The sequence below is a fragment of the Crocodylus siamensis genome, chromosome 4 (genome assembly GCF_052110815.1).
Source record: "Crocodylus siamensis isolate JL-2025a chromosome 4, ASM5211081v1, whole genome shotgun sequence".
Taxonomy (NCBI): Eukaryota; Metazoa; Chordata; order Crocodylia; family Crocodylidae; genus Crocodylus; species Crocodylus siamensis.
The window spans coordinates 84,872,628-84,885,700 of record NC_143398.1 but is presented as its reverse complement, the minus strand read 5'-3'; the positions used below and the strand labels follow the sequence as shown (position 1 = coordinate 84,885,700).

Here is a 13,073-nt window from a genome sequence, read left to right as displayed (position 1 = left end):
AGGGCCCATGACTCACCACCCCCAGCATGATGTCTGTGGGTGTGGCAGGATGTGGGGAGGCGGGAGCGGTGCCGGCTTCCCCCTCAAACAGCCACAGCAGCAGTGGCAGCAGCATCTCCCATGGGCCCGGCCGCAGCATCCCTCTGCGCCAGCATCTGTGGCCCCTGCGCCCACCCGCCTGCTGCACTGTGACTTGCTCCAGCCCATGCAGCCAGTGGGGACCGGTGCAGGTTGAGGCCGGCATGCAAATGAGGAAGACCCTTGACCCTTCCTCAGCCCTTCAGTGGCCATTAGAAAGCTGCTGAGGGTCTGGGAGAGGGACAAGGGGTTCCCATCGCAGCACCGTGGGCCACAGAAAATGGCTTGGTGGGCCGCATGTTGGACAAGCCTGCTCTAGAGCCTGTATGTGCTATACCCTGAATGAGGCACCAGTTCTATAGCAAAAAAATATGTGATCTTGTAACTAAAATCTGTGTCATAATGCAGCACAAGAAGACCAAAATAAAATGTCCAAAACAACCTTCATTCTGGTATCTCCCTACTTTTGAGGGCTAACTTTCCCACCTGAATAATATTCTTTTAACACAGGACATCCTCCACAACTCCCTAAATTCACTCATGTGCCAACACAAGCAGTGTTGTTTGTGATCAGACCTCTGCTACTTGAGCTAACCATAGTTGATAGCATGATTTTCATCCTCTATGTCAGTGGTTCTCAATTTTTTTTAGACTTGAGGGGTCCCCTCGTTAGACTGACAGAACCTCTCAGAAAATGCCAGCTCTTAGTTTTCACTCATTTTTTGACCACAGAAAAGTAATAGAACAATTCTTCTGTTGCAAAGAACTCAAGAAAGAACACAAACAGGTTAAAATATTTTAACAGTATGAATTCCTAGTTGAAAACTCTAGATTTATCTTGTGAATCATGTTTGTACCCCTAGCAGTGCCCATCGTCACATCCTTAAAAGGATCTCAAGGTACTTCAAGGTGGCATGGCACTGAGGTTGAGAATCACTGCTCTATTTGGATCAGCAGTAGGTGCTGGCAGCAGAAGAATGGAGAGATCTGAGGAATATGAGTCTCATTCTGGGTTCTGCAGCAGAGTGTTCTTTAGTAAGGACAGACTTTTTTTTTTTGACTGTTCTCACCAGTTTGTTCCCTGTTCCAATATGGTCTCTTCCAATGCTGGCTCCTCACCCCATTCCCTTCTCACTCAGCTAGTGCTAGTCCCCACTCTTCAGGCTTCTTGTTCTAGCCAGTCGTTTTTTTTCCTAGCAATTCACACTACTCCCTCATGCCAACTTTTGGTTTCATCCCTCTGTCATTTTTCCCTTCCCTGTAGTCTCCTTTACTCACTACCTCCTAGAACTTTTCTTTCTTCCTAGGCTTCTCATCCAACTACAGTGGCTGTTCTTCTGCCCTCAGCTCCCGGTCTCCCTCTTCTTTTTTTTTAGCCAGTTTATTCTTTATGCCGTGACTTGTTAAAACTGTCTCTTCTCTTACCTTACCTAATTCTTCCTCTTCCCCTAGCTTATAGGCCAGTCTCTTTGCTTAGTCCAGTATCATTACCCAGTTTTCCATCCATGATCAGTCTCTCCCTCACCAAAGCCATTTATTTCTCTCTTGCTCCCAGCTTCTTTGCCTGACTTTTCCTGGTCTCAACCCCATCTTAACTTCCAGTTCTGATCTCTCTCTCTCTCCCCTTGAATAGTCATTTCCTTACTTCCTTCTGGCTTACTCCTACCCCTACTCTTGGCCAGGTACTGTTCTCCCTGTGTGTTGCCTGTATTGAATCAAGCAGGATCCTCCATTATGTTGCCTAGCTTTAGCAGAGATGCATTGAGAGTACAGGCAGTCCTCGACTTACAATGTTTTGAGTTACAACATTTCACACGTACAACGTTTATAAATTGACACCCTGTTTCAACTTTATGATGTCAGTTTTGACTTTACAATGCTTGATCTGATACAATGCCATGCCAGCAAACAAGTTCACTGCGTGGCTTATCCCCCTGGAGAACATCTGTCCAAACTTTCTTGGATACTTTCTTTAAGAAAGCAAATAAGACTCCAGAAAAACCTGCAGCCAAGACTCCTGAGAAGACTCCAACCAAGAGCCTTTCAAAAAGTCCAGCAAAGTCACCTCAAAGAAGTCCTTCCAAATCAGTATGATTGCTATTTACAATATAAATACATTAATGTAACTACATTACTCATCTATAATTGATCAAGTACAACATTCTGGGGTATTTTTGGTGAAAATAGGGTATTGGGCCTTGATTCAGGAACCAATCCACCATTTTATAACATTGTTTCTTATCAGAAAATTGGTTCCAAGTTACAAATTTTCGACTTAAGAAGCGTTTTTCAGGCACCATTTGTATTGTAAGTTAGAGGCCTGTACCCTGTGCTCTCAGTTTCAGGGATTGATCCTTGCCTTGCCCAGAGCAGCAACAAGTGTAACTGCAGAGAAAGTACTGATCAGGCTGGATTAGGTTTAGTATGGATAGAGTTTTTCGGAAATCTAGCTGTGGATTGATTATGTGGTAGCTGAAATCTCCCAGTGGTTTTTAACTTGGTCTAATTTGGTCAGATTTTTACAGGAACAGCAAACGGCACATTCTTAACATAAAGGCCATTTTTTCTTCAGCCCCTCCCAAACACACGTCAAGGTCCAGCTCCTAAACTGAAACGTATTAGAGAGAATTTTTCAAAAATTTGTACCAGCGGCTAAACAATGTATTTTCTACTAGATTTGCTGCTAAAAAGGCTGAAGTGTTTAGACTATAGTTTTCTAGAAAGTTAAGCCTGAGGCAGATACCAACATACATAGCATTTCAGGCCAAATGGTGAAAGTTTGGCCAGCTTCAGTGATTAGCAAACCTGATTATAAAATGGAAAGCATCAGAAAAAAATTAGCATGAGGCACTGGCTACCAGTGGTGCTGCTATAGGCAGTGCTACCAACTTTGCTTATAAATAACTGCAATCAATAATACCGTGCGTTTCATCCAGATCTATTAGTACATTCTCCAAAAGTGGGTTACTGCTGTTATCCATTGTACATAGATATAATAAACAAAGATAACAACAGCTATAAATAGATGCTGTTTACAGCCCCTTTTTCACATAGTGATTTATGCATTAAAGACTTTTCACTGTGAACATTAGGAAACTACTTTTGGGAACAAATGAAAATATAACCTGTAGAATTAAAGAGCCTGTTTCCTCAGTAACAAATCAAGATTGGAATCAATATCATGCAGCTATTCAAGGTCATTCTTCATAGGAAAGATTTATAAAATTGCAACTAAAAGTAAAGGTCTGTGTTTTTCAGAATCAGCTTCCATAGCTCCAAAACAGTTCTTTAAACTGAAGATCTATATGCAAAGCTAAACAGAAAACAAAAAGACAACAGCATAGCAGTCATTAAAAGAAAGGGGTGGTGTAGTTATCAGAATAATCTTCCTGACTCTTACCAGCATCTGTGATCTTCCAACAGGCTGCATAATCATCATAAACGTAGGAAAATTACTGCAAGTGGCTTCCTGTCCATGTTGTGATCACCGTGCTCTAAAATGGATATCACTGGAATACCAAAGGTCAATGTGAAGCAAGCTCAAATATAATGTGTACTTTAGGGAGAGAAAAAAAGAAATAGAAAGGGAGAAGTTCCCTTGCTCTGCATTTGCTTGGGAGTGTTTGTAATGTTTTGAAATGAGTAGGTTTTTCCTGATAGCCTGAAAAGTTGTATTTACTAGGGCTGTGCAAAGCTTCTAGTGCCGATTTGATTCAGAGGAGATTTGGCCTGATTTGGTGGCTGAATCTCCAAATCCAAATCGAATCAGGAGACCAATAAAAGGTCTGAATAGATTCAAAGCCTCCAAATCAATTCAGAAAAGATTTGGAGAAAGATTTGGAGATTTGGCGATTTGGGCAGTCCTTGCTTGCCGCCGCAGGGAGCTGAACCTGGGTTCCATGCCAATAAGTAGGGGCCGGGGAAGGGGGCTGGAGGAGGAGGGAAGGGTCCATGGGGGAACCCCCACCAGGCCCCGTCCCCTGCCTGATCCTCCATCCCCCTTGGGTGCCCCTCAGCCCCTGCCCACTCTCCGAGCCCCATCAATGGCTGCCCTGCCCAGCCCCAGCATCCCAGCTCTTAAAAAGAAAAAAAAAAGCCCTGCACTCACCAGCTGGTGTGAGGCAGGAGGGAAATACTCTGCCCTGTGCTGCATGAGGGGCTCCGCCACAATCCCTCGTCCCACAGGTGCTCTCCCAGCCCCAGCATCCTGGCACTTTTTTTTTTAAGTCCCTGCACTTACTGGATGCTGCAATGATTGTTAGGGCTTCTGGGGGCTCTCAGCAGAGCCCCCCCATGCAGTGCAGGGCAGCAGGGATCACACCCCACACTTGGCAGGAGCTGGTGTGTGTGGTGCTCTTTAAAAAAAATAAAAAAATGCTAGGGCCGGGTGGGGCAGCCATTGATGGGACTGGGAGAGTGGGCAGGGCATGGAGGCTCATGGAAGAGGCCCCCCATGAAGTGTGGGACAATGGGGGGCAGTGGGAGGATCTGGTGAGTGTGGGGCTTTTTTTTTTAAAGCACTGGGGCCAGGGGGGGGGCACCATTGACTGGGCTGGGTGGGGGATGGGGCCTATTCGATATGGAGAGTTGGCTGAATCAATGCAGGACAGTGATTCAAATCACTGAATCAAATCACTGTCCCCCGAATCAGCCAAATCAAATCTGAAGGGAATAGTAGCCACTTTGCACAGGCCTAGTATTTACACAAAAAAGCCTTTTAAAAAGCCCTTACTCATCAGCAATGAGTAATTTCCCTTTATATAGGGTTGAAGGAAACAGCTTCTATTAAAAAAATAATAACTAACCTTCTCGTAAAGAAAAATAATCTTCAGGAACTTTACTGATTATATGCAGGGTTTGCCACCAAAATATAGCCACAGCTTTGGTGGAACAGCAATGTTACCTAAGAGCACATGTCAACCCTACATTTCTGTTAAGGATAGGAAGTAAAAAAACCAAAATATCTCCCAACTGAAACTGAAGGGCAATTTGAATAAGAAGAAAGAAATTACTCATGCTGAACTTTGGCTAAGTCAAATTCTTGAAGGTGTGGATCGTTAAAAATTTGCTGCTGTCATTCCACAAAATCAGTCAGATTCAGAAAGTCCATGAGTGAGAAAATTAGGTCTTATTTTAAACAGTTCTGTAGTGTACTTGAGGCTAAAAGGTGGGCCATGCAGTTGGCAATTAGCACCAGTTTAACTTTCATGCCCGGCATTGAAAGCAAAATTTGTAGTTCTTGCAAGCCAATTGGTTGATTTCTCTGCAGCACCTTTGTTCCTTGGGTCTTAATCTTGTTATCATGATTTGGGGTCAGAGGAGTAGAACTTAGTGAATTGCTTGATCTACTAATTTGTAAGCATTGTCAATATCTTCAATTCCCTATATTTTCTCCATTTCTGTATGCAATTACTTATTTGGATTGGAAATGGTGCAAGAGATAATCTGTCTTTGAGATAATACTACCATAGCAAAACTGTGACACATGATTTGTATGCTTTCCATGATTTTTATAGGAAAAGGAGCTTCTGAAAGTGAAAATACAAATTACCCAGTCAAATTCTACTCTGTGTTGTTAGTAGAAATCCAGACAAATTCTACTAAAGTAAGTGGAGTTTCCTTTGGTTTACATTGGTATTGGACCAAAAGATTCAAAATTAGTCTTAATACAATGGCTGAAACTTCCTTTGTGCTAAATGCTGTTTACAGACCCACAGAAAGAGGCAGTCTCAGTTTGTAAGGGCTTACAGTAAAAAAAAAAATAAAAAAAAAAAATACAGGGTCAGAAAAAAATAAGGCTTATTTGTTCTATTTCAGGGTTTTTCAACCTGTTTGGATCAGTGTACCCCCAGCAGCCAGATGCAGAGCAGTGTACCCCTAGTGGCTGGGTGTTGAGTGGGGCGGGGGGAAAGGAGGGGTGCACAGCCAAATGCAGAGCGGCAGCAGCTGGCGCATGCAAGCTTCCTCTACCCCCTGCGTCTGGCCAGATGAGTAGCACCTGTGCAGCACTGTGGGATGATACCTGGTGGCACGCTATCCCTGCCCATGCACATACCCCCATAGGGCCTTCTCAAGTAGGGCTATTGTTCGGAGTGTTGATTATAGGTCAGTCATAGGAAGGTCCATGAGGATAGATTCCTAGTGCTACTAAAGTCAATAGAAGTTTTGCCATTGACTCTGTAGGCCAGAATTTTACCTACAAGTTACATGGCTTTGTTCTAACCAGTTCCAACTAGACATCATCTGGAAACAAGCAACAATAGGAAACAGTTTTGAAAAAGATGGCATTCATAGAATCATAGAAATGTTTTATGTTGGGAAAGTTGTTTCTGGAGTAATTGGTTCCATTTATTCTTTTTGTGTTGGATGGATGTTGTAGAAAATCTTTGGTAGTTTCTTTGTATACGTTGTATAATGTTTGGGAAGATGTCTGGATTTTTCTCTTTTAAGTTGTTGTAGCATGTAATGATTTCATTCCTGAGTTGATCTCTTTTGGAGTAGGTTACATGAAGAATATGATTTCCAAGTGTTCTCCTGCAAAGTTGTGAAGCATATTTGGAGTTGTGTGTAGTAGCCAGAGGATTGTAGATATTTAGTCCTCTCGGAATGATGTTGTTTTTCTTGCCTAGGCTTTGAAAATATATGTTGCTGTTGAGTTTGGCTTCTTTCTTTTTAATGTTGTTTTGCCATGCAATTAATACTAACTTGGACTCATCTCTGAATGGTTTTTGATTCCTAAGTGCTGCCAGACATGTAGCTGTGTTGATTTGACACATACCAGATCAACACTCAGGATCTCAATGTTGCACTGTTAGACAGGAGGACATGACACAAGCTACACAAACACCACTATGAATTCACACACACATGTACACATACACAACCTTCCACCTTCATGGCTGTGTGTTAATACTAGGGGCCGTTGGGGTAACTTGGGGCTCGGGGTTACTTAAGGTCAAGTAGCCCCTGGGGTTACTTGGGGTCAGTATACCCTGGGGTTACTCAGAGTCACTTAGGTTTGGGGTTACTTAGGGTTACTGTGGCCCCTGGGGTTACTTAAGGTAACTGGGGCTTGAGGTTACTTAAGGTTAATTAGTGTTAATTAATCAAAGGAAAAAGCCAAAAGATGGCAGAGCGAAGAAGCGATGCCAGGGAGAAGCCAGCAAAGAGACTGGGACCGGAGCCAGAGTGAAGATGCTATGGGGGAGTTGAGCGGTACATGGGGAGAGGGAAACTGGGACTGGGGGGAGCCAGGGAACTGGAGAGGGACTGTGGGGAAGCTGAGGGAGGCTATGGGGAGCCAGGAGCTGGGTCAGGGAGCATCAGGGGAGCCATGGGTGTTGCAGGTTTCATAGTTTCATAGTTTCATAGTAGCTAGAGTCGGAAGGGACCTAGGTAGATCATCTAGTCCGACCCCCTGCCTTAGCAGGAAAGAGCACCGGGGTCAGATGACCCCGGCAAGGTGCTCATCTAACTTCCTTTTAAAAATCCCCAGGCTAGGAGCCTGCACCACTTCCCCTGGAAGCCGGTTCCAGGCCCTAGCCGCCCTGACTGTGAAGTAGCGCCTCCTAATATCTAATCTAAACTTACCCTCCGCCAGTTTGTGACCGTTATTCCTGGTCACTCCTGGCAGCGCACGGGGGAACAGGGACTCCCCCAATACCTGCTGATCCCCCCTGACCAGTTTGTAGCAGGCCACAAGGTCCCCCCTTAACCTTCTCTTGTGGAGGCTAAACAGGTTCAGGTCCCGTAGCCTATCCTCATAAGGCCTGCCCTGCTGACCCCTGATCATACGAGTGGCCCTCCTCTGAACTCTTTCCATATTGTCCACGTCCCTCTTGAAGTGCGGCGCCCAGAACTGGACGCAGTACTCCAGCTGCGGCCTGACCAGTGCCGCATAGAGGGGGAGGATCACCTCCCTGGACCTGCTCGAGATGCATCTGTGGATGCGTGACAGGGTACGATTGGCCTTCTTGACTGCCTCCCCACACTGCCGGCCCATGTTCATCGTGGAGTCAATGACGACTCCAAGATCCTTTTCCGTCTCCGTGCTGGCAAGAGGGGAGTTCCCCAACCTGTAAGTGTGGTGCCGGTTCTTCCTCCCCATGTGCAACACCTTGCACTTATCAGTGTTAAACCCCATCCTATTCTCATCCGCCCACCGTTGCAACCTGTCAAGGTCAGTTTGTAGCCTATTGCACCCTTCTAGTGCACCCACATCCCCCCACATCTTAGTGTCATCAGCAAACTTGAACAGGGTGCTTTCTACCCCCTCATCCAAGTCACTGATGAAGATGTTGAACAGTGCGGGCCCGAGGACCGAGCCCTGCGGAACCCCACTGCCCACATCCTTCCAGGTCGAGAAGAACCCATCCACTACCACCCTCTGGGTGCGGCCCTCCAACCAGTTGGCGACCCATTTGACCGTGTGGGCATCGACACCACAGTCTCCCAGCTTTTTGATGAGGACAGGGTGAGAGACAGTGTCGAAAGCCTTCCGGAAGTCCAAAAGACTACATCCACAGCAACCCCTGCGTCTAATGATTTGGTGACCTGATCGTAAAAGGCCACCAGGTTGGTCTGACAAGACCTGCCACTGATGAACCCATGTTGGTTGCCCCCGAGCATGCATTCCCCCGCAAGGCCCTCCTGGATGTGTGCCAGGATAATTTTTTCAAAGAGCTTACCCGGGATTGAGGTCAGACTAACTTGCCTGTAATTTCCCGGGTCCTCTTTTTTTCCCTTTTTGAAGATAGGGACCACATTGGCCCTCTTCCAGTCCTCCGGCACCTCGCCAGAGCACCACGAGTGCTCATAGAGCCGTGCCAGGGGTCCCGCAATGACCTCAGCCAGTTCCTGTAGAACCCTAGGGTGAAGATCGTCCGGACCAGCGGACTTGAACATGTCCAGCCTCTCCAGAAGTACCCTAACTAACTCCTCGCTAACCCTTGGCCCAGGCGTGTCTCTCTCGGGGCCCGAGGGGGGCCCAGCAGGGAGGTGGCTGAACTGGTCCCTACTTAGGAAGACAGAGGCAAAGAAATCGTTAAATATGTTAGCTTTGTCATCTGGCGTGATGACTAAGTTGCCCATCGTGTCCTGCAGGGGCCCCACATTACCCGGGACCCTCTTTTTACCCCCTATGTATTTGAAGAAGGACTTCTTATTGTCCTTAATCCGGGAAGCTAGTCCTATCTCCAACTCTGCCTTGGCCCTCCTGACTGCCCCCCTACATCCTCGGGCGACTATAACATAGTCCTTCTTGGCGATGACCCCATCTCTCCATTGGGTATATGCCTCCCTTTTAGCAAGGAGACATTCCCGGATGCTCTTAGTGAGCCATGGGGGTTTATGTGCCCTCCTGCTCCCTTTGACCCTTGTTGGGATTACCTCCCTTTGGGCATGGAGGATCGTCTCCTTAAGGAGCAACCACTCACCTTCGACATCTGATTCCCTTCCCCTCTGGGTCCTCAGCGCTTCCCCAACGATCCTCCTTAGCTTGTTGAAGTCAGCCCTCCTAAAGTCTAGGGCTGTTGCCTTGCTGCAGCCCTTTGCCACCTTACGCTGGATGGTGAATTCCAGCAAGCGATGATCACTGTCTCCCAGGTGGCCCATCACCCGCAGCCCCCTCACCAGGTCATCACCTGTGGCCAGCACCAGGTCCAACAAGGCGTCTCCTCTGGTGGGACTGTGCACCTCCTGGGTTAGATGGAGGTCCTGCACTCTGGCTAAGAACCGACGTGAGCGATCAGACTTGGCTGACTGCTCCTCCCAGCAGATGTCTGGGAAGTTCAGGTCCCCCATGATGACCACATCCTTAGCCCTCACTGCCTCTGTAAGCTGACCTAAGAATTCCTGGTCGAGCTCTTCTCCCTGGTTGGGAGGTCTATAGTAGACTCCCACCGTTAAGTCTCTCTCCCCTGGACTGCCTTTTACTCTAACCCAGAGCACCTCAGAGTGCCCCCCCTCTACCCCCTTGCTAATTAACGAGGAAGTATATTCCTCCTTGATGTAGAGTGCTACTCCTCCACCTTTCCTTCCTATCCTGTCCTTCCTGTATAGCCTATAGCCCTTGACACTCACCGCCCAGTCATGCGATGAGTCCCACCACGTTTCTGTGATCCCTACTATGTCAGGGCTGGTGACAGCTAGGAGGAGGGCGAGTTCCTCCTGCTTCTTCCCCATACTTCGAGCATTCATGTAGAGGCATTTGAGGCCTTCAACGGTTGTGCCCACTGACCCCCTAGTCTCAGCAATGCCCCGTCCCCCATCGCTTACCTGTTTCTCCCTTTTGACCATTGGTCTGGGCTCGCTGGCTGTTGCTGGGCCTGGTAGTTCATCGTCTCCTCCGCCCTCATCTTCCCCCTCCCCCGACGAGCCTAGTTTAAAGCCCGCCGAAGGAGGTTCACCAACCTGGAAGAGAACACACGCTTACCTTTAGGGGAAAGGTGGAGCCCATCCCATCCCAGCATGTCTCTCATCACGATGTGCCGGTCATGGCTGAGGAAGCCAAAGCCCGCCTCGAAGCACCATTCCTGTAGCCTCCAGTTGGTCTCCGCAATGCACATCTCGTGACGTCTGCCGCGTCCACTCACTGGCAGGATGGAAGAGGGATGGAAGAGAAGACCGCCTGTGCGCCCATCTCCCTCAGCACGCCTCCCAGAGCATGGTAGTCCTCCATCAGGTGTCGGAGAGGGACTGCGGGTGAACTGGGGTAGCTGTGGGTGAGCCAGGTACCGGGCTGGGGAAACTGGGGGCGAGCCGGGAGTGACTGCAGGAGCTGGAGATGGGCTCCAGGGGAGCAGGGAACTGGAGAGGCTGCGGGTGAACCGGGGTAGCTGTGGGTGAACCAGGGAGCCGGAAACTGGGTTGAGGAAACTGTGAGGGAGCCACGGGTGTTGTGGGTGTCGGAGAGAAGCTGTGGGTGAACTGGGGTAGCTGTGGATGAGCCAGGGAGCCAGGAACTGGGTTGTGGAAACTGCAGGGGAGCTGGGGTTGCTGTGGGTGTTGGAGAGGGGCTGCAAGTGAACTGGGATAGCTGGGAACTGGGTTGAGGTTGCTGCAGGTGCTGTGGGTGTCGGAGAGGGGCTGCAGGTGAACTGAGTGAGCCAGGGAGCTGGGAACTGGGTTGGGGAAACTGTGGAGGGTGCAGGGAGGGACTGCAGGTGCTGGAGAGGGGTTCCAGGGGAGCATGGTAGCTATGGGGGGAACCGGAGAGTCTGCAGGTAAACTGGAGAGCTGGGAACCAGGTTGGGGAAACTGTGGGGGAGTCAGGAGAGGCTGTGGGGGCTGGGAAAGAAACAGGAGCTGCTGGAGGTGGCAGAGGCAAGCCGGGAGAACGAAGATCAGGGAGACAAGGAGGATTGGGGAAAGAAAACAGAGGCGACAAGGCACAAACAGGGAACAGAGAGAGACAGGGAAGATCAGGGAAAGAAGGCAGAAGTGCTGGGACACAAATGGAAAGCCGGGAGATCAAGGAGGAGGAAGAGGAAGGCAAGGTGTGGGACAGCAGGGGCTACAGCTGGGAGACCAAGGAGCAGGGCTGGAAGGTCAGCAGAGAGGGACAGAAAGTCAGAGCCGGGGGGATAGAGGCAGCAGAGAGGAACAATGCCCAAAGGGAGGTTAGAGACATGGGGATTTACTTGGGAGCCTTGAGCAAGACAGAGACCATTTCAGTTTTATTAAACAGGCAGTATACTATACAGCTCATGAAGTTATTGACGCTCTCTCTCTCTCTCGCTCTCTTGCTCGCTCGCTTGCTCACTTGCTCTCTCTCTCTCTCACACACACACACACACACACACACACACACACACACACGGAGCAGGCAAGAAAAAGGCTTGGTGGAGAGATTGAAGTTAGTGTGTAGGGACAGAGTCCAGGTCCTTTGTTTGCTGAAGGAAGGTGGGTGATAGCTACCTATCCTGGCCTGTGAGTTGATCCTCGATGGCTAGTTGGGGTCTTCTCCAGCAAGGTGTTGTCCAGAGGGGGTCATTGGCAGGGCCTTTGGGTGGATAGGTGGCATGGCGCAGTGCTGGTCCAGACGGAGAGGGCGTCTGAAGGAGGTCACATGCTACCACCCCTTTTATAGAGGTGGGCTACCTATGTCTCCTCTGGGAGGGACGTGTCCAGGCAAGGACAGCCCTGCTCAGATACTTACATGCAGATCTAGGTGTCCTCATTGTCTGGTAGGGCACAATGGTGGGGTTCCTGGTTTCTGCAGGGTCTTTGTTTTTCAAATGCTGGGTTTCTGTTCTGTTCCTGAGTGAGGTCCATGGTTCCTGGGTGAGTCAATGCAAGGCAATGGTCCAGTCATTGAGTTGAAGGTCCAGTTGCTGAGTTGATCATCCAGTGTCATTTGTTCTTGGCTGAGTTGGGAGTATAGCAGTTGTTTTGGTATATGTACATCAGACATGTGCACACAATACCCTGTCCACCACAACTGATATGGATAATCAATGCTTTCATACTGGTGGTGTTAGTGTTGGTGAGGACACTGGCATTTGTGTGATGATTCTCCCACTTTATGCCAAGGATCCTCCAGAAGTAGCACTGGTCATGGCATTCCAGGTTTTTCAGGTCATCCCTGTAGGTCACCCAAGCTTCACAGATATAGAGAAAAGTTGGGATTTCCATAGCCTTGAATAGTAGGAGCTTTGTTTGAGTCCTGATGAGATCATTGAACACACAATGATTCAGTCTTCTGAAGGCAAAGCTGGCACATCAGATTCTATACTGGATTTCCTCATCAATGTTGCCTGCCTTTGAGAGATGGCTGCTGCAGTATTCAAAATGTTCTGTCAAGTCATGGCAGCTGAGAACAAATACAGGGTAGGGAAGCTCAGCCAAAGTGTGCTGTCTTTTGATTGATTCAGGGATGTCCGCTCACAAGAAAACTGTTCTTTCTGTTCTTCCTAAGCACTGAGGCATATGCACTGATGATGGTAGCAAACAAATTGTTGGTCAGCTGGAGGCAGTCATGAGACGTGTGTTAATGC

General features: G+C 48.3%; 1 protein-coding gene across 1 annotated transcript in view; it reads right to left on the bottom strand.

Moving 5' to 3' along the window:
* The window catches only part of PLEKHG7 (pleckstrin homology and RhoGEF domain containing G7), a 65,161-nt gene extending 61,599 nt beyond the window's left edge, over positions 1 to 3,562 (bottom strand). The window contains exon 1 of the mRNA XM_090042680.1: positions 3,479 to 3,562. The gene's annotated coding sequence lies outside the window, so the exon portion shown is untranslated. The remainder of the gene's footprint in view (positions 1 to 3,478) is intronic.
* Positions 3,563 to 13,073: the final 9,511 nt, after the last annotated feature.